Source organism: Opisthocomus hoazin, chromosome 2 (assembly GCF_030867145.1).
Source record: "Opisthocomus hoazin isolate bOpiHoa1 chromosome 2, bOpiHoa1.hap1, whole genome shotgun sequence".
Lineage (NCBI taxonomy): Eukaryota > Metazoa > Chordata > Aves > Opisthocomiformes > Opisthocomidae > Opisthocomus > Opisthocomus hoazin.
This window is the reverse complement of record NC_134415.1, coordinates 47,257,289-47,285,102: the sequence shown is the minus strand read 5'-3', so window position 1 is coordinate 47,285,102 and position 27,814 is coordinate 47,257,289. Positions and strand designations below refer to the sequence as shown.

The window sequence follows — 27,814 nt, the reverse complement described above, 5'->3', positions numbered from 1 at the left end:
TGCGAAATACATAGCAGGAGGTGTGCTCTTAAAATCTCTGAAAAATACTGCTCATTGTTCGCTATTGCATGAACACAGCTTCTATGAGTCAACAAGACTGCTGCATCTATCAAGAAGTGGGTGGATTCAGAGGTGGAGACACTTAAAGATATATTACCTCTTAAATATCTCCCAGTGAGGAACATGACATTTTTTTCTCCTGCTTACACTCCATGTAGAGCTACATTAGTCCATTTAGAGTAATAAAATGTTTTAAAAATTTGAACAGAGTAAACTTTAAAATTACATGGTTCATCTTGCTAAGAGTATACTGGCTGAAAAAAGCAGTATTTTAATAGGTAAAACAGAACAAGTTTTTTTTTTTTTTTTTTTAATCTCTTCATACAGAGGTAGCATGATAGACACAACATTAACCCCACAAGGAAACAGAAAGCATTTTAGTATTAAAATGAATTTTTTTCTGGAGCTAGAAACAATGTATTTGGCCCTATCCTACAGATGCATGCACAGATGTTTACTAGACTGAACCGTCCCTTTAAAGTCAATTTGGCCAGTAATGGGATAAATAGCATGCTAGTATAATCAATAAGAAATGGACTTTTATAGAGTTGATTAATTTAGTTTTAAAACAAGTCAGTCTTTTATCACATGTGAAACTACTAAGGAGGACTAACATACAACCTTGCTTTTAAGATGAGTTTATTGATTGCGGAAATACTCACATATCTTGCCTTTGCTGAACTAAATTCTCATGTTTCAGGTTTTAGTGGCAAAACATAAAAGTATAAGCATCTCTGGCAGCATTTGATAGAATCCCTTCCTCCAAAAATAAATAAAAATAATCTGGAGACAGATTAAAGGAAAGCCGCATTATATTATTAATTTTGGAAAACAGTAAGGATGAAAGGCTGGGAGAACAAAAATACTCGGAGTATTTTAATTAGAAAAAAATACCATGTCATCTCAGCAATGAAATATGAGTGGTATACAGAAAAAGCAGCCTACAACCTGAGTATGTGGAATGCAAGAGATAAAATGTTAAATGAACCACTGTGAAAATCTATAAGGAAACACATTGCATTGGTTTTAAAAACTTATCTTAGACATGTATTGAATCACTAAAATGTATTTTCTCCTTTGAAGTGATTTGTAAAGTGGGATACCTTCAGTGTGTTAGAAAACTTTTGGTCCCTACCTAAAAGAGACCTGAACTGAACTGTGTTTAAAAGAAATATCTGTGCATCTTTCCTCTGCATTTCACCTCATTTTATACCACCCAGTGGTCTGCAGAGACTTACATTAAGATCTGTAGAAGATCTCCACGATACACTATAGAGTAGCACAGCTGGAAAAGCAGTCCATCTCTAATTACATTTGATTTTTGTATCCTTGGAAAGAAGCCTTTTACTTACATATTCCAATTAATAAGACAGTAATAGTTTTGGTCAAGAAAATATCCCCTCGACTAAAATGACATAGAAACAGCAAAACACCGAAACGGCTTGCCCCACAATTACACCAAATTCACTGTCAGAACTCAGATTTCCCAGGTTTTGTCATTTTGGTGTTTTTTCTAGACAAGAGTGCCGCATTTCTATATGAATCAGTCTTCTTTAGGCTTCATTGAGGCACCTGTAAGGATAACTCAATTACAGATTACTTGTGAATCTATATTGATAAGATAAATTGTTGGTCATCATAAGTGGCTAGGAGTTTATATTTGCAAGGAAAATACTGGGATGAGGATAAGCCAGAAATAGGTGGAAAGAATGGTCAGTAATACTTCCCTACATATCTATCACCCATAGCACCAAGACAAATAGAACAAGATAATGTAGAGCATGCTCTCTGCACCTGGCAACCCTCTCCCACCAAGAAGCATTCTTCATTTGGGAATTGCTTCCTTAATTGTTACAGCAAATCAAACATCTATAAACCATGCCATCTGCTCAGTCAGTTGCTGATCATCTTGACCTTGTTGTGATAAAGATAAGACAAGAAAACTTACCAGAGTAGCATTCTTCCCCTCAACAGCTTCCAGTGTCTCAGCTAGCACCTCAGCCAGATATGCTTCCCAACAGACTCAGCACCTTCCAGGGCACAAATGATGTAATTAACATCTCATGTGTGTCTTGATTTTTTTTTTCAATTAGGTTTATGGGGGAGTGGAATCTCTGATTAGATAACAATTCAGATGTTGCAAATTCTGTCTCTAGTCCCAGGCTGTAAGTCTACACTTGTTATATAATTCAAGGCCAATGACATAGCAGTGCCCTCACAGGAATAAAATAGTGAACTAAATATGCTATATTAGTTTTAGATTTCAATGCCTCTAACATTTAAGATTAAAAAGAAGTAGCAGGTAAAAAAAATAAGACTACACTTAAATATGAATTTAAATGAGCAATTTAAAAAAACTCAGAGAACAGCTGTCCTTTCAGATTTCTTTTAACCATGCTTTAAAACCCGGAGCTCACAAAATAAACACCACTAGGGGCTGAGTAATAATCTTAACATCGAGAGCAAATGATTTGTAGAAGGGAAGAGTCTGGCCAGATACACACAGATGATCTGTAAACAGGATGTGGTATTTCTCCTGCAGAAAAGAAAATTTGAATTGTGTCTTTCAGAACTCCATCTTACTCAAACCCATCTGTTACTGAAGCTTCTATATCCATATCTATCATGCAACTGGTTAGTGTTATCTAAACCTATTACTCTAAAATATGAGAGTCAGTGCTGCCTGGACACTGGAGGAAAGAGTCAATAATTGTGTACTTTGCAATACCAAAATGCCAACAGCAATAGCTTTTCTCTTTTTACCATTCTTGGAAATGGGAGGAAAAAATTTACTACGCTGACTGTACAAGAACCATGCGTACTCAGCTGCTGAGGACCCCAACCCTAACATTATTTGCGCACTTCACTCCAGTGACCTGGGTACTGGTCAGAAGTAACAAACTTACCCTTCATACATTGGCAAGAAGATGGTGAATTTCTAAGGTTACTGGCAGATCACACACCATGTTCTCCACAGAAGCTAGTAAAGTTTGCAAAACATTGCTACAATTACTATAAACTTGTAGGAAAACCACCAGTGAATTCCCAGGATCTAGGTTTTATTCCTTACTTTATCATTATCATGTAACATCGTTGGGTATTTGCTGACTCACCTCTTGAAATCGGGATAAAACTGTTTAAATTAGCTGAGGCTTAACAAAAGAGCAGAGAGAAAAGGGAGGAGGAGGGCTCTGTATAAGCAGTCTCTCAGTATTCAAAGAAAATCACTTCTCTGCTATGCACTACCATCATTACACAGGATAAGTTAAAAGATTTACCTTTCAGCGAGTCCAGAGGAGGGCTACAAAAATGATCAGAGGGGTGGAGCACCCCTCCTAGAAGGAAAGGCTGAGAGAGTTGGAGCTGTTCAGCCTGGAGAAGGGAAGTCTCCAGGGAGACCTTATTGCAGCCTTCCGGTACCTGAAGGGGCCTACAAGAAAGCTAGAGGTGGACTGTTTACAAGGGCCTGTAGTGACAGGACAAGGGGTAGCGGCTTCAAGCTGAAAGCAGGTAGATTTAGATCAGATATAAGGAAAAAATTCTTTACTATGAGGGTGGAGAGGCACTGGAACAGATTGCCCAGAGAAGTTGTGTCTGCCCCCTCCATGGAAGTGTTTGAGGCCAGGTTGGATGGGGCTTTGAGCAACCTGGTCTAGTGGAAGGTGTGATTTTATGATGACCTCTGCTGATGCACTCAAGAAATGGGGACAAAACCATCTAACCTTCCACTGGACTTCTGGCCCAATCAGACCATTTACTGTCATTAGAGTAGCCACAGGGACCCCACTTACTATAGCACTACTGGATTTCCTACGAATAAAAGAAGTACGTGATGCAAGAAAGCGTGAGAGCTGATTCCCAGAAAACTGTAATGTCATAAGCCAGAAGGATTTCCACAGGATTCTTGCTCATCCCAGAGAACAGTTAGTTACAGCACAGTTGTGAAATCCTCTTGCAAGCTAGTTTCAAGATCTTGATAATTTCAGTTCATGACAGATGCAAATGTATATGCCACATGAAACAATGAGGATCTACATAAAGACATCTACTAGCTTTATGCTTATTTTCACTGAACAGGCACCAATGCCAAACAGGAGCTGAAAAAAATGAAACTCCAACTCTATTCCTTTGTTAAAAGTCATGGTTCTAGCAATATTTAAACTAGCTGCAGCATGCCCCAGTAGTGGAGTGCACAATTAAAAAGGCTTCTTGGTCTCCTGAACACTTCTCTTACAACAGAAGTCCACCTTATAAATTCTGTGTACTGCTGGTGATTTATTCTCTGACTAGGATCTCAGTATATTTGGTACCTGTGGACACATGGACATTGGAGACAACTCCTGCCTTGGATACGTAAATGACTTATGATATAGCAACACCAGTAAGGCTGAAATAAATGAACAAATAGGGAGCCACCATAACAACAAAACAACATAAGCAACAGCAAGTACCAGGTATCAGCTGGCCATTCATCTCCCTGGATATCTTTCCAGATTCATCTAGACTTCACTTGTACTGGCTGTAGGCTAAACTTGCTAAATGTTTACATGGAAGAATCCTTAATCCATATTTGCTGCTGTAAGCCCTATATAGCCAACACATATGTGAGAATGATTTTACACCCGGGTGTAAAACTGCACACCAATGCTGATGGATCCCTTCAAGTGCCCTTGCATAACTGCCCCTTGAAGGATATACAAACTGGTTTGAAGTTGGTCAGGAAATAATCCTAGCACATCTCAGAACCAGGACCCATGGCATAGGCAGATGCATGCAACCAGCATTGCAACAGAGAGGACATGGTACAACAGGCAAGGCTCCTCCAACTCTGACAGGTCCATGCATCATCTGCAGAGCCCCAGGGCTGGCATGGCTGCCTTTTTTCACCTCTGCAGTCAAGGAGCCAGAGGGGAGAGAAGGGCACAAATAGGCTTCCCAGGGGTGAGGTAGAGGGGGCTATACACTCTGAGTTACATCAGATATCTGTGCCTAAGAAGATCAACCACAGGGAAAATTTGCATGTTTTGCAGCTTTGCTGGGTTGTATGAAATTCTGGAAAAGAAGCTGTGAGATCTCCAGAACAGAAACGTCCTGCCGATAAGGTAGTCTTGCACCACTTAAAAATCAAATTTCCTTGAATTCACTGCAAAAGGCTCACACTCTAGCAGGAAAAGCACAACCAGAGGGGCGGACACAGGTGCAAGAAGCCATGTCCAACCGTGAAAGCTGAGCTAGCCCTAGAAACCAAGGGCCAGGACAGCAGGCAAGGAATTGGAGGGTGCAGTCTGAAGTGCTTACAACTGCTGCACTGCAGCCTGTTGCTAGACCCAGCTGTTGAGCAGACAGATTAGACTTATCCAGTCATCTGATTGCTCATGATAAAGATCTTTCTGGGTGAAGCAAGAATACCAGTTTAGCAATTTTATCCTGTCAGAATGTACAAATGGCTACTGTGCGCTAGGAAACAACTTTTTTTTTTTTTCCTATGTCTGTAAACTTCTTTACTTTTGCTCTACAAGTGTGTAACAAGTCTTGATGAGTTTTCTTCAACATTGCTTCTGTTCTAAGGGACATTGAGGTTGCCATTCTGCTAGCAAACATCCCTCCTCCACACCTCAGTCTGCAACTAAATCTTAAAAGGGATGGAGGCCTCTTTAAGGGCTAGTGGATAGAGAAGTGTTGCTTCATAGCTCAAAATGTGACTCCAGGGTTCTGAACTGCATTGGTTTTCCTTAAGAGACATTTTTAGAAAATTCACTTGGGCTTGTGAACTACCAGGGTGCAAGAACTTCTTATGGATCGTGGATACAAGTGCCTTAGGAAAGAAAGACTATTGTGAAAATTTGCAGTCTTCGAACATGGATTCACACATTTGAAGGGTCTACAAAAGATTTAAAATTTCATTTGCTACAGTATGAAGCTACAACACTCCATGCAACTATCTTGCATTGAAAAAAAACTTTAACTCATTTTTCTTTTTTTTTCCTAAATAGGCCTTGAAAATTTGTTGTTATTTAGTAGACCAATAGCCAAGAAGGATTTGTTGATTTTTAATCACAGAGATGGTACTTTACTATCCTACTTTCAGGCTCATACCTCAAAGAATGGCACAACAGTATGATTCTGTGAGACGTCACATTCACAGAAGTGCATGAAGAGAGCACTTCCACAAAGAAAATACGAAATTATACATTTTTTCAAGCAGTTGTCATTTTCTGCCCCCTGCACCCCATCTGATCTCCTGTGTCTAAAATGAAAAAAAATCCCAGTCTGTAAGTTCCCAAAAATCCAGTTCTGGGCAGTCCAGAACAGGTGTCAGCTTTGGAACTTAACACGCCTCACTAATCCTCTCCAGTTCTTTCTTTAATGGGTGGCCCAAGGGAAGCTCTTGGGAAAGAGTATGAAGCAGGCAGAGACTTGATCTTTTAAATTTTCCATCTGAATTTTGTCTGCGTTGCTTTATCATCGCAATCTATTGTTTCTTCCCTTCATTTCAACAGATTTTTGTGGATAGGCTCTCAGTAATGCACAAAGAGCTTTTGGCCTTCATCCATGTTGCTTGCCCACCAGTGGACTCAGAAAGAAAAAAAACCTACAAGCAAACACAGAGTAGCCACTGAAAATTTTGAATATTCATATTGGATGGCACTATTAAAAAATGTTTGCATGGGTATAAGGAAAGGAAGAGACTTCCAGTTATGATCATAGGCTAGCAGCAAAGCAGCGATATATTATTATGAGTATTTTTTGGAAATCAAAGGTTTACTCTGATGTGACTAAAGTCACTGAACGGGTCCCAGCATGAAATTTACAGTACACAGGCATAAATCGATACCCTCACTGAAAAGATATGGAGAACTAGGCGCCCTGTATGAACACCTGTTAGAGCACTCAGGCTGGCAGTTCCATATGCCTTCAAAAACTGAACTTCAGGCTTATAACTCCTATGAAGACAGGGGTGACATCAGTTTAACAACTTGATTACACTAACCATGTTCATGAAGGGATCAGAAAAGTTTTTAAAAACCAATGACACTTCTTATATAAGAAACTGTTGGCTTAAGGAACTGAACTACCAGTGAAAAAGAATTTTTGACAAAACCGCTGCTGAGAGATGGATGAAGTGCTAGTAATTTAAATGAAGATACATTTCTACTAATTAGGAGAATTTCTACTAGGAGAAAGGAGAGAAAGTTTCCTCACATCTACATGAAAGTACGTATATTCAAAGGGAAGCTCAAGCATTGCTGACTAGGGCAGGTGTTGTATTTATGCTGCTTGCACACCCCTGGCACAGAACAAGTTCTGAATTTGGCTTCCCACCAACTCTGTGTCTTTAGTTTCAAATTTGTTGTAGGCTCTTCAGAACAAGGTTCTCATTTTACACATCAAACATAATGGAGATCCAATCAGACCTCCAAGTGCTTATTTAACACTGGAAATAAATTATCTTTTCTTGAAAAGCAGAATAAACTACAGCAGAGAATTTTTCTGTTTGTTATGAGTGCAACCAGGACTAATTGGGTGTACCAGTGAAGTTAATTCACAGCGGACAGCACCACATGAACACTGATGATCACTGATAACCCAAGTATTGTCAGTCGCAGTGGACACAGCTAAAAACCCCAGACTAAATGGGGTATGCATAATATTTCTCATTTTATTGTTGCATTCTGTTAAACCCTCCCTGGATGCACTTAGTATTAATGTTCCAGTGTTACAGGGAGATGTATTGAAACCTTAATGTACATTTTTCTGAGCAAAAACAGTGGCTAAAAGGAGATGCATGAACTAAGCACAGCAGTTTTACTAATTCGAGTTATGCAGGACACTATTGTATGTCTGAATGCCAGATCATCTGACGGACAGCAAGATCTTTGCTTCTGTGTCTTGTTTCTGTAGTTTTTCCTTTTACCAGTTTAATATGTAGCTGTTAAAAAGACAAATACATTTTCTTTGCTACACACAGATGTCATTCCCTCCTTGATTCAGGCTGAAGCTTCATTCTACTCTTACACTACAGTAATATGTTATTGAAGCCAATATATGTCAGTGGAGTGACAACAGCGAGAAGAAGTTATCAGTTGTGGCAGACATCTTCAATTTCTAACAGTTTTTTAATCCTAACTTCTGTGAAGAGTGTGCCAGCCACTATCATATCTAAGGGTTTAGATAAAATTAATAAACCGTTCTCTGTTTTTTTCCTGTTTACAATCAGAAGAACACATCTTCAACGTCCTAAGTCTACATTAGCTCAGTTATCTAAATAGAGGAGACTGTAAGTTTTGACTAGAGAAGAAAAACACCACCAGGCTTGCAGGTAACCAAGTTTCTACTAGTTAATCAGATGTATTATGTTGCAAAGGAAAAGCATCATGGTTCAGGATAACTTGGTTACCATAACTAGCAGTTTCATGTGCTTTCTTTGCATGTGATGCTTACAGATACATATGGAAGTCAATTAATATTGATGGGATGAACTTGTCTGGACCATAAAGATCTTAGAGAAAGATCCTCCACTGCTTTGCTGTCACTATCATTAATTTCGTATTCCTTTTTAATTTTTTAGTGTCCGTAAGCTGAAAATCAAAATATAATATGCTTTGTATGGTCTAAAAAGTTTGCATGTACCCACTGATTTTGGATATTTCTCTTGAGAAATGAAGCTTCTAAATCCTTCTTTCTTTCCCTTTTGTTTTTTTACCATAAAACTTAAATCCTCAAACCTCATGTACTCTGTATTAATAGTCTGCCATTATCATAACCTGACCTACTGGAAATTCAGTCACAGTTGTGCTTTCCTCCAAAAAATACCTACTTACTCCTTTTTGGTCATTTTGTAGATTACAAAATTATTTTATAATTGTTTTCATGATTTGCTGGATACAGCCAATATCAGGTACTGAAATAACAAAAACCAGATTTAAAATAATAACAATTTGAGACCTTTTCATTTCCAAAAGTTTTGGGTGCATTTAAGTCATGTTTTCAAGTACTAATGTAAAATCTTTTGTTGTTACTAAAAGCTGGGAATCTCTCCTAATAAAAAGTTAAAATTTAATAGCCTCAAATCACCATAGTTAGAAACACAGGCTTTGCAGCAACATTCTCAAAGTGTTACTGTAGGTTTTGCAGGGGAGAGGGAATTTTTCTGACTTTTTAATTTCAAATAGTTCTTTGCAGATGAATGTACCGAACTCACATCAGCTAATAATAGGAAACACAGAACAAACTACTCTGCTTGTAAGGAAAATGTATTAGAAAATACCTTGGGTTCAAATACCCATACTTTTGTATTTGGGGAGCTATTCATACACTTAGCACAAGAATTACAAATCTATCTTTTTTCCCACTCACTGTACAAATTAGTCTTCTGGTAGATAACCTCAACACTATTAGAACAGTCAAGACTGAAACAGGCAAACAATTTATCACTTTTAAAGGGGGAATCGGAGTTTATCCACATCTCACTTTCCAATCTGGATAAAAAAAATAATTTTCTTCACTTTTTATTTACCAAACAAGCAATTTTATTAATTTTTAATTATTTTTTTAAGTACACCATTATGAATACTTGTGTTCTTTCCAAACTAGAAGTATGCCCCTGTCTAAAACAATGTGCTCACCAAAGCACAAAACAAACTTCATAAACAACTCATATCAATAAATACCTTAAACCAAAAACTTGTATTTGGTGTTCTATAACAACTTGTACAACAGGCCTGAGTAGAAAAAGCCCAACAATTTTCCTTTTCTGTGGAACAACAAAACCTGCTTTTCCTTAGTTACAAATCCTGCATCTCCTTATTTTTTCATGATGTACAATAAGACAATAGGAAAATGGTTGTAAGCCATAAGCATGTAAATATACTGTACTCCTGGTTTCTTAAGCAATATTACCAGGCCTTGTTCTCTGAGTGTATCCAGATGTCATGTGCTGTGAGTATTCATAACGTTAGGAATTTGTTGTGATTTTTTATACACGGTACACATATCTGGTTAGGAATCTGTATCCAACCCCAGGACATTTGTGGCACCTGATACTTTAATCTCTTTGCAAGGATTAAGACTTTATAAATTATACAGCTACTACAGTTCTGTCCCTATCTTATGATACAAAAATACAAAATAGCTGACCAGAATGTCATGGTCAGACAAAACTGACAGTAATACAGAAAACTGGACCTAGACAAAAAGAATAACAGTTATAGTAACTAAGAGCCTTCTGCGAGAATACAATAGTAAGAACAAGTAAGCCTAGTATACCCTTTTGCTCTAACTTCTTTCACTTACAAGTATCATGCCACTGCTACATTCTTACCTACTATTTGATCATAAAGTCAAATCTGCAATTCTCACTCCTTAAATGAAGAACTTCATGTAGCTAGACCCAGTGAAGTCAACAGAACTACTCACCCAAGTCAAAGGCTGAAAGAACTTCACAAGCACCAGACAGAGGCAAAACTTCTTTCTTGGAACGTTTTTCTATTGACCTCTTTCACCAGTGATATGATCCATAGCCATGTAACCTCTATGGCTTTCCAAGGCAGATTTCAGTCTACTTTTCCGAGACCTCCTGCCAGTCAAGCTAATTTGTTTGCTGGGCATCATGATTTGGAATGAGCTGGTGTGGTATTGTCATTGCTTCCAGTTGTTGATGTGGTGAATGGAGCAGGGACAACTCTGTGCCATCTGTTCATTCTCTGTGTCATCACCACTTCAATTCAGACAAGTTGTTCTCTCCATCTGGAACATTAAGACAACTGGTACTTAACCAGGAAGACAAATCTCCTTACTATTACTAATAAAGCTGAACCAAGAGACATAGCTTTAACTTATGTTTAATTGTGAAATTTCAGCCTCTGAATATGAAATTAGGAAGTGACTTCACACAGAGCTTAAAGGTTATTGCTCATTGTTTCTGTACTGTAATTGTTGCGTGCTTCTGGAAGTATGAGATTTATACAGGCCCAGATGAGGACTTCGTAATACTACTCAGTTAAAAAAAAAGTAGCATTGCAAAATACCCAAAATACATTTTTTAATCTAACAACAGGTGGCTCAGTTTTGCAATTCTTACTCATTCAATGAAGCACTTCATGTGATTAGACCCAGAGAGATCAATAGCTCTACTCCTCCATGTAGTAGTTGTTCTTCAACACGTTTTTATTAGCGTTACTAACCTTAGTGACATGATACAGTAGATTATTTGCCTTCCCCACTGCCAGTGAACCAATCATTTCAAGATGTGACACAGAATTAGATTATTGTGTTAAATGTGTCTCCATACTTGGGCTATCTATTGTCTCATTTCCTGTTGTCATTGCCTGCAGTTTTATTATTCATCATTTCAGTTCTGTCCATCCTATTTCTCAGGGAAACAGAGGTTCAAAGAAAAAAAAAATCTGTGTTTATTACCAGTTATAATGGTAAAGAGCGCTAGTACCTAGGTTGCCTTATAAAAACTAAAAATTCTTCATTTTGTTGCCTCATGCCGTCATGGTTGACATTATTTTTACCCTACACTGTGAAACAGATGGAAGAAACCAGATTATTGTTCACTTTACCTACTTACTGTAAATTTTCAAAAGGTTTTCCAGATTAATTTTTTACTATTTTCACTTGTGAAGAAATTCTTTTGGCTTTTGAAAGTTTTGCTCCATCTATGGCTTTGCAGACTTAGTTGCAATTCTGTTTTCAGCACACTTAGCTGCAATTCTTTCTCAATTTCATGCCTCACTGAAGTCAATGGAGCTCTGAAGAGGTACCAAGGGTGAGACGGGAGGATGAAAGGGTGAGTGAGAATTTAGAAATTCATCCTAGAAATTGGTCCCAAACGCAGGAAAGGCAACATTACAAAATCATTCCAAGAATTTTTAAAATCCACAAAGTTCTAAAACAGACGTTTTTTGAAGTTGGTTGAAGTCTTATATTTAATCACACTGTATAATTTTGTCAAAAAAACAAAAGGTTGTTCTTGGGATTATTTATATTTAAGATTTAGTGTACAATTCTGAAACACCCTGCATTTGTTAACAGAAGCCTTAGGAACACACTCTGGTATTCCACAAACACTGCCATGTTTCAGGAGATGGGACTTCAAGAGTTCAGCTCAAAGCTAGTACGTATACCAGAGAATAAAATCATCTGAAGGTTTCCCACAGCAGGTGGTTCTATTTCACTACATTAGTTTTAGTCACAAGATTTTCATTAAATACATTGATATGCTTACAGGAAGCCAGTTTATGATTGGACTCTTAACTGTCATGCCAAGACACCAGAAAACTGAAGCTTCTTTCCTATGGTGTCAATTTGTTTTTATACTCCACGTAATCTCTAATTTTAATATTATGCAAGGTAAGTTTGACAGACCTCAGTAAAGAACTGGAATCAAGGTTACTTTTTTCCAGTCTCTCTAATTATTTTCTGAAACAAATCTCTATGTCAGACAAAGCAGCGTATTTTATATCAATGGAGAAAGCTAGGCAAGTCAGGCCTTAGAGTACTTTTAGGCAGGCCTCATTCCACTCTCCAGCTACGTGCGTTCATCCCTTAGCCCGGGAGGTGACTATTCCAGCTATATTTATCAGCCTACTGCTTGCAGTGGATTTCAAAGCAACCTGTCCTCTCCGTGATACTGTAACCCAGGATAGAGGTCTTGTGTTGCGTTTTCAATGCTGCTAAAATTCAAGCTATGAAGTGATCAGTTACAACTTGTTCTGAGCCTAGTCCATGTACTTGAGTTCCAGTGCTTTCACTGTAGCTAAAAGACATCTAAAACAGTCTTTTACCTTGAGCCGTTCTTATCCTCACCTGCTATGCATTATCCTGGCAAACAGCATCTAATGTCATAGACTTACTGCAGCATTACTGCAGTTTCTTTGCATAAGATATCCTTCTCTTGCTTTTCTTTGCTGAAGGAAAGCATGCTAAAAATAAAACAGAGGTGACTTGAAACTTCTGGCTGGGATAGGCAAAAACATGAATACTCTTCAGAGAAGGAGAGAACTGTGGGGGGAAGCTTAACAAACTGTTTTCATTGAAAACAGCTGTATAGAGGGAAGACGTGGAGTAGGGATTGAGAACTGTTGGGAAAAATTCTGGAGATTGAGGTTTACTATCATACTTCTGTGAAAGAAATATGAGGAAAAAGGCTCTACTCCTTCCTCCCTTCCCACAGCAACTGCCTTTACTTCAAACTCCAACCTTTCCCTTGTCAGGTCTAGCAGCCAATTTAGCACCTAAGATTTCTGGTCCTGGTAATAGAGACAGCTGAGCCAGCTTCCCTGGATGACTGTCTTTTTAAAATTACACTTAAGGCAGTCAACAAACAGATCTGGCAGAAGCACTTGTTTCTGGAGGCTAGTTTTTATAGCCCTATGAACCAGCTCACATCAACAGCATTAGTAGAGCATGTGCTATTCCTTTTCACCTAAGAATTTCAGAATTATGATACTGTTTTTAACCCTTGTAAAACAGCATGAAGATTACATCTTTATCACTAGATTTCTGAGGCCAGGAGACATCGGTAAGCTTTAATCATTAGATTTGAGATTAGTACAATTTTGCTTAGACAGTTTGGTGTTCTTCTAGTCCATAGCCTGGTGCTCTATTAGTGGTCTCAGTTTGGCTAAAGGATGTCTCAAGAATATTCACTGATTTAATCAGAATTCCTCAACAACAGAAAATGTAATACTTTAGCAATATATTCAGGATTAGCCAGGTTCAGATTTAGATGTTTGAGACAAAGACACAAACCCACACACAAAGTCAGTAATTCCATGTGAAAACAAAATCTAGAGGGAAAAAAAATATCCTGTGATAACTCTGCAGTGAGTCAGGGTCCTCTCCCTAAGAAGACTCATGTGCCTCTGCAGAACTCTGTTGACCCTAGGCACTGACCAAATTCAGATTTACACTCAGAAAGACTCAGACCAGAGTCTACCTAGGCCTAGTTTAAGATTGCTTGTATTCTTACTAGCCTGATTTACTGTGTCCTACTGAAACTTGACAAGAAAGTTCGATATCCACCCTGACATCAAGCACGAAATATTTCAGACCAAACCCACCTTCCACACGATGATTAGGCCAGTACTTTAATTAACTTCAGGAAGCAGTATAAAGATAAATCCCAGGTTTCATGTCGTATAGAACAGCAAGCAAATTATCCACATATTTCCTCTTTTCTATATATGCTTAATTAGAATTGTTAGTGACTTCACGAGAACTCAAACCACTGTTCACTATCATGACCTTTTGGTAACACAGAACACCTTTGAATTAAGTCTTTTTATCTAACTGGTCACTCCCAGAATACCAAAGCTGTTCTTGCAAATATGCCTGCCTTCCTACAGTTACATATATACTTTGAATATTTCTGATCAAATCAACACAGAGGCTCATAGTGTAAAGGTAAAGCTGAGAATAACTGTTTATAAGATACAGCAAAATTCCTGACCATTCTTACAATGTTTCTCAAATCATGATTATTAAAAATTGTTAGAGTTTGGATTCTAATGAGTCTTCTTTCCAGGGTTGTCATGGCCTTCTTACGACCTCACAGCATACCTCTGTCCCTTAGCATCGCCTTCAACACAACCCAAGTTATTTTGTTATCTTGTAGCTGTATGATATAGCCAATTATTACTGAGTTAACACCAGTAAAAAACAAAGACTTATGGGTTAACACTAGTGGATGTGGCAGCAGAAGTCAGGATACTGCCTTGTTTACTCTTTGTTCAGACCTCAGGGCATATGTGATGATGTTTGATCCTGATGGACGGTGTATTTTATCAGACACTGGGATTTCCTAAATTGTTCACCAGCACTGTGAAGGTTTGCTAGTCAGTTCAAAGCTGGTGCTCTCAATATGTGTTTACTGGACTAACATTTGAGCTAGATACTGTGAAAGGATTCTCTTCCCACACTCAGCATTGCCAGCTGTCACAGTTTTATCAATAGTGTAATCGCCCTAGCTCCTGGAGCAACAGCACTCTGTGACATTAGCTTTATACTTTTTTTTTTTTAAATGACAGTAGAGGAGCACTGGAGTCGTGCTTTTATGTATTTTCATGTGTTCCTCTACAGGCACAAAGGCAACAACAAGATGTCTTAACGAAAGCTGAGATTCTCAGATGATAAATGACTGTGGGAACTAGGCTTCAAGATAAACTACCAATATAGTGAGATCCATGTTGAACCCGAAGCCTTGGCAATTCTGGTTATGCAGCAATTTGTAAAATCTATTGTCCTCCGAGATGGAGCTTCAGTGTTTCTTCCAACAAAACCAAGTTAAGAAATTGCATTTTTGATTTTCAACTGATCATTTACACTGGGATTTTATTTTTATAGCTTAGTTACAGATAAGAAGCAGTTCACATGACTATTTCTGCTGTCTGGGGAATTAAAATTATATTTCATCGAATTTTTCTGTTTCAATATTTCTTTTGGGTCATAACCAAAATCGATTAGAAAGATTTTTCCTACACAAACTTAAACCCTTTCTGTCTACCTTTTGAATTTGTCTCCAGAGGGAGAAGATCTCATAACTGATAGACCATTTTTATAGTGGGAGACAGAAGTTCAAATTAATTCTGTGCCAGATTCATAACAGAGATTCTCAGCCCTTTTCTGCAGCAGGGACTTAAACCACTAGATTCACTGCCTGTCTTTCACTCTCCCACACTATAGCCAAATAAAATTTTATTCCTGTTCCTCTAAGGAAAATTTTTCAGTGAAACAGATGCAGAAGGATACAGAAGTATGTATCAGTTTGGGAAAATAAGTTCAGAACTTTCTGAAACTTCTGTTCCTCAGTCTTGTTATACTTTTAATTTTTAACAGTTTATAGCATGCTTTTTAAAAAAAATATAGCATATCATAAAATCAGTTATAAATCCACAGAATGTAGCCTTCAAAACTTCATTCTCTTTAGCTGAAGACTATTTAGGTATTTTTTTAGAGGGCACTTAACTGTGGCCCATTAATTCTGGGCTCAAATGAGTCACTGAAGTAATACATTGCAAGGTGTAGGCTCTTCGCTGTAGCTGTCCTGCTGCTCTCTCTTAGCAACTTCAGCTTCATAACCAGTAGTATGAATGTCAAACAGATGTCAACAAGGCACAAACATTAACCAAAATCTGGAAGAACATTTGGTATAGCTATTCCACTCATCCCAGTCCTTTGCAATTGCTGAGCAACGCTCCCAAAACTAGAACAAACGTGAAGCTGAACTTTTTCTGACACAGTATATAGCATCAAGGTATTAGCACATACATGTATTTTGTGTTCATTAACTTTTTAAGGTTCCCAAGAATCTTCTTATCTAATAAGATGTCACAGAAATGAAGGCTCATTTTCATCTTTATCAAAAACCTGTTATGTAAAACTGGAGGAATAAAGGACTTTAAAACTGCTCAGATGAATGAGCTTGTGCTGACCTCTGATGGCTGTGAATGTGTGATACACAGTCTTGCAATTATTTGTGTTTCCTTAGAAGCTGCAGTGCTCTAATTAAAATAATGTTGACATGACAATAAAAAAGCTCTTTTGAAATGGAAACAAAATGATTTATAAGGGAGTCCTGTGATTATTTTTGCTTTGCATTGTCATTTTCTTTTGAAAGCATACTGAAAATATGTACAAGTGAAGTGCTTGCAAAATAAGTGACTTCCAATGGAAAGTCTGTTCTTCTATCTTTCAGCTGTTTGGAAATTTCAAGAAAAGGTGTTATTAAATCGACTGTCCACCTTATTCTTTCTTTATAAATGAGATTATCTTTCTGATCAGAGGTCAGAAAACACACGAAACATGAAAAAACTACTACTAAAACTAAACTACTACTACTACTACTACTAAAATTTTCATAGCTGCTGAATTCGTAGTACACCACATAACAGATCTGATTCCTAGCACTTCTCATCTGGGAGGTGCACATGAACTTAAATCACTGTCAGTATGGCAGAAACTGTCTCATGGGCCACCAGAAAAGTAGGTGAGGATCAGGGAGAAAGGTGGAGAAAAGCCATTTTCATTCTGGCAAGATTTTCTCCCAAGGGTTTGTCCCTGGGGCAAACTCTAAAAATTTCTAGAGCATTATGCAGGAGCCTTATTAGCAGCAACTTTCAGCCTCATAAGTGGACATATCACCATTTATTAAAAAAACCAAACCAAACCCAACACATGGGTCTTGCAAAGATAGCATAAACAAGCCCCAGAAGCCTGGTAAAAGAGCTTCGGGAATGAAAAAAACAAGTGCCTAGGTTCCCTATCTGCAGGAAGCAGCTGTAAACCAAACATCTACTTGAGTATCTACCAAAGACTGTAGAAAAGAAACCCCCTACGTTTTAAGTCAGTCCAAAAGAATCACTTCTCATAAAAGTGTAAGAAGTAGAACACAGTGTATATCATCAACATGTCTTACGCCTTTTTCAACAATGTGCCACTAAGTTTTCAGGAAAATTGGCTGGTCACTATGACACAGTTCCTTTCCAAAAACCTGCTCTGTAAAAGTGCCATCTGCTCCCTCTGTAAGTCACATTTGCTGACTTGGGGGACATGAGATACAAGTTAAAAAATGAGGCTTGATGCTCTGTACTTAGCTTGAATGGCTGAGGAGTGACAGGCTTTGCTTCCTCTTCGTTCACTGTGTTGCATAAAGTAAGGCAGAGCTGAGGAAACACCAGACTCCCATTACAGCACAGGATAGGGCAGAATGATGGTCACGAGAGAAGTACTTTGTATATAATAATTTCTTGTAACTTCTACCTGTGTTAGCTTGAATAGACAGAGAAGTTCATGCAGGTGTGATAAAGGAGGTGATCTGGCCCCTTCTCCTGAAATATTTCTGGTGGAATCAAGAGCTTGTTAGAGTGCTCAGAACCAACACTGAACCACTTGAAGCAGCATACTTGAATACTGATAGGTGACCAGTGTCACTTCTGTGCTCCATCTCCTGCATATTCAATATGCTAATACATACTGGCTGCCCCAGGAAATCTGTTCAATCCCTAAGAAAAAAAAAAAAAGCAGCAATCTATATCAAAGTCCTCAGTATTTATAAAAAATTGTTCTTGAACATTCAACATCATGGTGTTTGCAGAGATCCAGTAATATGGCATTGCAGCTATGTAAGGGTTCACAGCTGATTCCACTAAACTAATCCTCTGGCATAGCTGGGATTCAGTGTAGAAACTAGGAGCCCTCTCACTTCCTCATGTTGAGTTCAATGTGGATCCTCTCCTCACATTTCCTCCTGCCAGTTGGGTTTTCATAGGAGATAGAACCAGGAATATTTAAAATTAAAAAAGAAAGAAAAAAACCTCTTGGCCTCTATAATCAGTTTAAAAATTCTTTGGTCTTAAAGTTGAGTCCAAAGTCCTTGAATTCAAGAGAAAGATTCCCATTTGTTTTGGTGGGCACTGAATCAGGTCCCTGGAGCTCAAAAGCATAGATGGGAACATTAAACCAATTACAGAATTTCCATCTTGTTAGACAGTCTGACTTTTCAAAATTTTATTTTGTACTAACTTTGAAGAAAAATTCATAATCTGGAAATACTAAACAGACTGGCAATTCTGAAATGCCTTTCATAATTTGACATTAAACTTGAAAATATAGCATAACATTCTGTCAAAAGAAAAGGAAATGAGAAAGTCAAAAATAAATCAGAAAATGCAAATAAATGAATTCACTGATTTTTTGGAAACATTTACAAATGTATGTCAACCGTACAGACTGGACGGAAATAGCTCGTATAAAAAAAATTATTATTCTGATGAAACTACATTTTCCCAAAGGAAATATAAAGGCAGCAGTCTTGGCACAGCAATTCTGTAACCCTAAACATTGCCAAAAGCCTTTCCTGAAGGTTTCCTGAGGTTTGGTTCATCTGCAGGGAAGGGGCAAGGATGGTTTTATGCCAGCTTCTTCTTGTTGATAAAGCAAGACCGTTAAGACACTGCTTCAGTGTTTGGTTTAAATTCAAGGAGCCTCATTACTGCACAGGATGGCTGCATATGAACACAGAGTCTTTAAGGGTTGAACTTGTCAGACAGGATCTGACTCCTTCTGAAAAGCTCTTGCCAATCACAGCTAGCTGGAACCTGCACTTTTACTCAACAACACCTTAAGCCTAAAGTGGCCACCGAGAAAAAAAATGAGCTTTGGAGCAAAAACTCCCAAAGTCACAGCAAACTCTCTGGACCTATTTCCATCTTCTTCAGGGTTTTTACACTGCCAGAGAAGCAGGCTTTGGCAAAATCAAGAACCTTGCTTGTCTGATGTATCAGAGACTTTCATAGCATGCTGAAATATCACTACTTGTGAGCTTTAAATACAAGGTGTGAATCTATGTAAGAAAGGCAAGAGTAAAGTGCTCATGACAGAACATGCTGTTAGCTTACACAACTTGGATTTTTGAGAGGCCGGTCGTATAATGAGCTATAAATTGAGTGAGAAAACACAGCTGTCTTAGTACAGCATAGCACCTGGGTGAAGTCTAAAATCAACAGGAAAAGTACTCATTTGCAGGTAAAGAAACAGAATATTGTGACTCAAGTCACAAAACCTTTTGCCAGAAAACTGTTGAAAAGTGGTGCCTGGGTGGCACCTACAGATCTACTGTTGCACAGACAGCAAGCATCGGTGGCTAGCAAAGCCTTTGAACTACAGTGTGCCCTCACACAGATACATTTCAACATCCAAAAATACACCCATTTCTTTTCTTACTTTAGTAATAATGCTACGTTAGAGTGTCCTGAGAATACAGTGGGTAACATGTATATATCTCTACTTACTATGAAATTAAAACGTAGCATGTATACACATGCATACATATACATCATCTGTGTTGGTTTTAATTTCTGCCTTGGCTTGGGTTGTGCCAGGCAAACAGTGGGTTAACATGGAACATCGTGATTTAAGATTAGAAATTCAGTGCCCTTAATACTGAAAATTATTTGTACAATCTAAAAAATTAATAAACATATTCGGTCAAATAATTCCCCTTTCAAATAACTTTTACAGCGAAATGTCACAAATGTACTACAGAACCTACAATTCACGGTTCCTTTTCTGAGATTATCACACTATTAGCAGGATAATTCACCAACGTCTAAAAAAAATTGATTACGTTTGTGAGCATTATGCTAAATCCAGCTTCTGCTTACTTGAACTTTGGTTTCTGAACAGCCACAGTTAGCACAGATTAATGCCATTGCAAGAGTGGCTCTGATACAATCTATACCTGAAAACTTTTTGAAAGATGATAAATTCTGTTTTACCTTTAAGTGGAGAAAACAAAACCAAATTCACACTTCACAGAAGATTTTTCAGATCGGTGAGGCAGTAGGCTTTTCTAATCCATACTGGAAAGGACTGGACACTCACCAACTTCTTCACCCTCTTTAGCAGACAGAAAAATCTTGATAGTAATATATTTTCTAGAAATACATTAGAGTATTTGAGCTGAAACACCTCAGGCACTTGGTTGACCTCAAAATTATAGTCAACTTTTGTGCTACTATAAAGTGAGAGTATGTGCTAGAAAGTTCTTCATAATACTATGGCTCTCTTCAGGGCACTTTATGCAACTTAACTGGAATATGGGTTGTTGGGAGATATTTCAAGAGAGGAAAGGATAGACAGATTAACTTTTAGGAAATCAGGTGAGACCTGTTTCCAAGTTAGGAAAACACAATATACTAAGAAATAGTGGTCAGGCATTGAAACAGGCTGCCCAGGGAGGTGGTTGAGTCCCCATCCGTGGAGGTATTTCAAAAATATGTAGATGTGGCACTTTCAGGATATGCTTTAGTAGTCAGGGTGGTGTAGCGTAGATAGTTGGGTTTGATGATATTAGAGGTCTTTTCCAACCTATGCTTCTGTGACATCAGTCAGAGTCCTTAGTACCTAAGGTAAATCAGTGTAACTTCTTTAATAGCACAGTCAGGAAATTCTGGGTGCAGTGGGAATGGAATAAAAAGTAATTTTTTTTTTCATTTACAATGTTATGCAGACTTTTTGCCATTACACGGTGAAATGAGGAAGCTGAGTGGCACAGAAATAGGGTCTTATTCACATTTAACAGAGAACAGAAACAATTAAATAAGAATCATGGGAGACTGAATTTGTCTAAGAAAGTCAGAAAATCTTAGGCTGCCGCTCTGCAGTGGAAGGATAAATTGTGTAGAGACATCAAATGTGGTTCCTATGTTAATTATACCTGCTTCAGTGGAGAGCGGATGACAGTGTCATGGGAAGCCCACAGCTGGATAAGCACTTTAGAAGTAGCTAAATCTGAGCAGGTACATCTGGTAAGAACAGCAGAAAACCACACACCAGTAGATCAAATTGAAATATACAGCTGAGTAATGAACCAGGAGAAGTAGGGAGATTGATTGCCTATGGATAAAGATAAATTACTTGCAAGGTAAGTATTGTACCATCAGCATTGTGATCTCCATACTAGCATAACCTAGAAATGCTGCAGTTAATATAATTCATTCATTGCTCAACATGTTCTGTGTTTTAGCTAGGGTAATTGGCCCATACAAGGTTGTGTGAGGTTTAAAAAAAAAAAACGACGAAAAAAGACAGCAATGTCAGAGTACTTCAGTTTCACTGCGAGATAAATTTAGCTAAATTGACCTTAGGCAGATGTAAACTGATCTTGTAAACTGAAGTGTCTTGCATTCACTATCTTTTACCTCATGAAAGCTAAGGTGTATTAGTTACTCTGAGGTTAAAAGGAAAAAAAAAAAAAGCTGCTTCAGCCATAGCGAAGACAAGTAGTCAGTTTAATTTATTGTAAGGTAAGCAGAAAGGTTGTGCCTAGATAGGAATATAGCACTGGCCTTACATACTTTGCCAGAGGCAAACACCCAAAGTGTCACCTTCCCTATCAGTATTTGTAGTGACGTAATCCACATTTGTTATCTTGCTCAAATTCATCTGTCTTAAGCAACGAAGGCAAAACTTCTATTTTGGTTTTGAGGTCAAACAGAGCCTGGAAAAGGTTATTAACAGAATCAAACATATTTGGAATTGCTGGGAAACCTTTCTGTTCTATTAAAAAAATTGGTTTATTTTTGCTTCCAAATTTCTGAATGTTTTTCTTTTGCTTTCTGTAAATAAGTAGTTATTATCTTCTTCTGTTGAAGCTGTTGCACCCTTCCTTTGCCTTCAACACAAACCGATACATCAATTCCTGTTTGCATATCCCACGCCAGATTGCTTCTGAGAATGAAGTTATTTATGCAGGACACAACTTGTACCTTCCTCTGAGGTTAGGGATCAGTCCTTCTTCCCCAGGAGCTTTTGGAATTGAATACCCCCAAACAGTAGCAGTCAGCAATTTGAAAACTGGGTTATTAAAATTAAAGGGAAAAAACCCAGGCTTTATAGATTAAAATGGAGACAAAGTCACGAAATTCATATTAAATGTAACATAAAATCAGACGTTTTCTGTTACAATTTGCTGACTAAGCAAGAATAAAACCTTACATAGCAGAAAGGCCAGCTTCTCTTAAAAAGAGCGCACAATCTGTCAGGCATGAAAACTGTATAACCTTTTTCTTTCATGCTTTTAGGGGCCTTGTGTTCTGGTAAGAAGACTTTTTATTAGCAAATTGCACATGAGGATTACTCCTATTCTAAGAGTTGCATATATGGAGACTGGAATGCCTTTCCAACCAAATTGTTCATTGAGTTTGGACTGGGACCACAAGATTTACCTCCTACACATGTTGCGAACGTTTTTGTGTATCAAGGATACATAGTCATATCAAAGAGTAATTCTGATCATCTGCTAGGGACTATAGAATCTATAATTAATAAACTCTGCTTATGTAATTTGAAAACTCTCAGAAAGCTAGAAGCTGAGTGACAGGCATTCAGCTCACAGTAAGATCTGTAGGGATGTTAACAGTATGGCCTGCCCCAGCTGGGACCCTTGTCCTTCCAGCTGTATCAGTTCGGTGTCAGCTGAACCTTATTTAGAACCTAATATTAATCTGCTGATGATAACATATGGGATAAACTCATCACAATCAGATGCTGTCACAGTCTAAGCCAAATTACAGAGGAAAAAAAGCCCAGCACAGGAATTCAGAATATAAGACTTATGATTATCACATGGAATACAGTGGTCAAATGCTCGGTGTTTGCAAACTAAATGAAGATCTCCACCAAAAGTCACGTGTCAAACATTCACAAGGGATGTCTGCCACAAATCGCAACAAACAAATCATTAGTGCAGATCAACCAGTATAGCCTTCTGCTCCATTATTTAGCCTAACCATTTCTTTGGATACTTTTCTTATGGTTCAGACATGCTTGCCCCTCTCCCCTTTACCTTTTACAACCACTGGCTGTTATCCAGTCTTGTAATTTCACTAACATACAAAAGAACATGTGACAAAGACGGAGAAAGAAACAAAGTTAATTTACATCCATTTAAACTTACATTAGAATTAACAAGTGACCTTTTACTTCACTCCAGTTTTTAATTGAAATTCAATCTACTTGTACTCAGAGGAACATACAGGCTGTGATTTTCAACGCTGGTTCAGTTTTTTTCTAGCTTTAAGCAAAATTGGCCTCATCAGGGACAGAAAAAAAAGTCAAGTTAGGGAGCTCTCAAAAATTGCACCATTTGTTCCAGATAAAACCACTTATAATATTTCCATTGAATTCACTGTGGTTTGGGTCTTAGTCTTGAGTACCAGCATGCAGCTGTAATGACTAGTGACAGCAGCAATATGCAAAAGGCTTACAAAATCCCTCCCCAAACACCCAGCACCATGGTACCATATCAAGAATTTTCCTTTGTGGTGTCACCTGAAAGAGAGGTAACATGTGCTTAAACATTACGCTGAAGACTGTGGTAAGAGGGGCAGCCAGTGTATCCACTATCTTGACTCTACCAAAAAGATCTGGAGACAGACAGCAGAGTGAAGTTGCCTCCTTTGTATTGGGAACTAAGCCTAGCTAAACGGCCCCAGATCTAAGAAAGGTACAAAATCAGTTCAAAATAGAAGTCTGGCACAGTATCTCAGGTGGGAAAGAAGATATGCTGGCTCAGATCCTCAGCATGAGTGGCAATGACAGGCAACATGGCTCATTTATCAAATTGTAAATCTGGATCGGTAGATCTGGGACACAAACACCCAATTATTGACTATATAACTTAATGATCAATATGATGGAAAGGGTTTTTAATAAAAGCCAATAACATACAAAATATAAGCATCCAAGATATCTAATCCAAACCTTAAACTAAACTTAATTTTTTAAAGAGAAATAGACTGTGATCTTCACTAGTATGTTCTTTACAGTACGTACCTGAAAGTGTCACACAAGTCCAGGAACAAGCTCATCTTCTGTTATACACTGACACACATGTTGAGATCAGCTGTGCATTTGCTCTCTCTAGACAGTTGACCAGCCCTGAATCCACCATGTTTGATTGCTGCTGGCCACATAGTCCTGCAGTGTAGAATTATTACTTGTGAAAAGACGCAGAAAACCTCTGTACCATCAGTAACATGCTGATAACAAAGCCTTGTCTTCATCACAGATGTCTGCGGCACTCCTAGGACCCATTTTTACATGCATACTATTTCCTTTTCAGTGGACTTCTGCTCAGCCTGAATTTAAACTATCCACAAACACGTCTGCCCTTGCAATTAGGACTGTACTTATTCCTTTCTGGACTACCGGCAGCCCACACTTGGACCTGAAAACCAAGCATGTTGCTGCGCAATCCAACAGATGGCTGTCTTGCATTTCTTTCCATTAACAATCAGATTTGTTATAGAGAAACAACTGTCACTGTTCTCTAAGATTTATTTCCCCACCGTGATTCTACACAATTTTGCAAAAGGAAGGAATAAGAAATACCCTAAACCTTCCCACCTTGTACATGGAGGATATTTGAACTACAACATGACTTTTGCACTGTTTAAATTAGACTCCTATACTAAATGTTCATATTTTTTCTCCTCATTAGGCCTTATCAATTACTATACCAGATTTTTTCTACTTTCCTTTAAACCTTTTCAGTCTGTCTACACTTAGCAGAATTAAAACAATAAATGCACACAGATATAATCACCATTCAGCATAACTAGATAACAGAACCTGGTCTACACTACCTAGGAAATCAGAAAAAAGATCCAACAGTCCTACCCGGCCTTCAGAACTTGTAAGTCAGCAGTTATTTATAGATCCTAAGCAGAATTGACTAGATACCGCAAAAAATAGTGAATAATTTTGTCACATTTGCTGTTGGCTCATTCAGTTATTATTTGTGGCTTATTGTTAATAACTGCATATGCATATCTTCATGACAACTGTTTTTAGCCCTGATAATATTCATGAATCCTAAATACTTCACAAATAGTGAATAATTATCCAGGCTGAAAAGTAATATTGCAAGTCTTTATGGGTTAGATGATTTTGGTTATTTTCTTATTTTAACAAACTAAATTAGCTAACCATAGTGTAGAAACAGAAGACTTGCCTCAGCAGAAAAATCAAATGCCTGAAAAAATATCCGAGTCTTAAAGAAACAGTAGTAGGGGGTAGTTCATAAAAACCATTCATAATATGTTTTTATATTTTATTGGCAAGAGTTAGAAGAATTTTTGAGAAATTAACACACAAAAAATCTGATCAGTTCAGGAGCAGAACAAAAGGAAAAAATGATTAATCCATTCAATAGTTCATCAAGAATAATTTTGAAAACTTCTAGCGCATCAAGGACAAAGATTTACAATTAATCAGCATTGTCAGAATAAAATACCTGCTATTCTTTAGGATTTTAAATAAATTAAACTGCATTCTGGACAACTCCATTGCTCAACAGAGATAACAAACACAACTTCCAAGAGTATTTAGCTCAGATTAGTGGATAGAAGAGCTAAAGATGAAACAAGCTGAAACATACTGCTCACAGGCATTTGCACGGATACCAGTTTTAATTCAATTTTGCTTGTATTCACTTTTGCGGCTGGCGTTCCATAGACAACATGCATATCAGACATACGTCAGCAAATATTTCTGTAGTGGTCACTTCAAAACATCAACATTTCTTTTTCATCACCTTCTGCCCACAGAAAACTTTGTGGAAGAATCCTCCCTGCCCCATTCTAAATGCTTTAGCCAAAAAGCAATAATATTTTGGATTTAAAGTACATTCTTGGAGCTTCATGGAATTTGCACTCCTTTATATGCTGGGGTCAAGAAATATCATGCTTTCTCCTCTTAGAAAATCCACGTAGTGCAATATGAAATGTAGACTTTAGGAAGAGAACCCAGGGACAAAAACTAGGACATAGGACAACATGATAGCATTTTGCCACTAAAATGCTTGTAGTTTTGGTCAGATTATTTGACCAAAGCTGAAAAACTGTTACAGGTTGTGATTTCATTTTCAATTATTCATGATTTTTTACACAAACTTACTCTTTCTCAGAAAGTAAACTGTCTGGATTAAAATTATTTTTAAAATAAGTATTTCTGGTAGAAAACAACACAACCAATCCACATAGCATAATAGTTTCAAATTCACTATTCCAGGATAAAAACTAGAATCCTGATTAAAATTTTTATGGCCGAGCCATTAAGAGAATAGAAACACTATCACGTGACTAACATGTTGAATCAAATAAACTATCACCTCCTCTGAACAGATGTCAAAAGGAATTTATAACTCAAAGTTACTCAGGTAATCATTCTAAACATTTGGAAAAAAACCCACTGCTAATTTCAAAAGAGAAACGAAAAATAAAATTAATCAAACACAATTTCTGCTGTTACTTACTCACCATAACGCACCACTCTACACTACGCAATTGCTGAGCTTACAAAACTGTGCTATCAGATGAAAGAGAATGATGATAAAGCATAATACAAAAGGCTGTCTTTGTTTCTGTCACAACAGAACAAAATATCTGCAATTACTTACTCTGGGGGGAGTTCATATGGTATCAATTCCTCATGTTGTCTTTTCTCTTTCTTTTGGCAGGGGATCTCTTCTGACATTGTACAGGCCAGACATGAATATGAGACCAGGGGATGAGGCCCAAATCATAGAGGAAGAAGCAGGTGATAATATTGTGGAACCGCTTTCCTGGAGTGTTTCACCGGAATCCAGTCTCCTGAAGTTGCCAAAGATTGTGAGGAAGACGATGAAGAGCTTGGACCTCAACAGCCCACCAGGCTGGTCAGTCACTCAGAGGAAGCCTGCTGTTTACAGTACATTCACATGCTGGTGAACAAGAACAGACAGAAGACCAGGGATATGCCGCTGATTGTAGTCATGATATCCCTAAGATCCCTTTGTTCCATGCACTCTGACACTTCATCCCGCAACAACATTTTGAAACAGGAGAGTGAATAATGAGCCCCTACACTGAACCAACACAGTTATTTTTATACTCTTATGCTCTCCCAAATGGAACTCACATTGCAGCCCAGAAAGCCAACCGTATCCTGGGCTGCATCAAGAGAAGCGTGGCCAGCAGGTCGAGGGAGGTGATTCTGTCCCTCTACTCCACTCTTGTGAGACCCCACCTGAAGTACTGCGTCCAGCTCTGGAGCCCCCAACAGAAGGACATGGATGTGTTGGAGCGGGTCCAGAGGAGGGCCACAAAGATGAGCAGAGGGCTGGAGTACCTCTCCTATGAGAACAGGCTGAGGGAGTTGGGGCTGTTCAGCCTGGAGAAGAGAAGGCTGTGGGGAGACCTTATAG

The 27,814-nt window shown here is 38.0% G+C and overlaps 1 protein-coding gene across 3 annotated transcripts in view; it reads right to left on the bottom strand.

Annotated features, from left to right (window-relative positions):
- Positions 1-27,292, bottom strand: part of SPTLC3 (serine palmitoyltransferase long chain base subunit 3) — a 122,791-nt gene extending 95,499 nt beyond the window's left edge. Inside the window, exons 1-4 of one of the 3 annotated variants that reach the window (XM_075446257.1) lie at positions 27,029-27,292; positions 24,403-24,546; positions 10,477-10,806; positions 2,009-2,090 (exon numbers count right to left, since the gene is read on the bottom strand). The gene's annotated coding sequence lies outside the window, so the exon portion shown is untranslated. Of the gene's footprint in view, positions 1-722; positions 781-2,008; positions 2,091-10,476; positions 10,807-24,402; positions 24,547-27,028 lie in introns of those variants that run through there. The other 2 variants (XM_075446274.1, XM_075446264.1) reach the window with 2 other exon arrangements.
- Between the last annotated feature and the right edge of the window lie 522 nt (positions 27,293-27,814).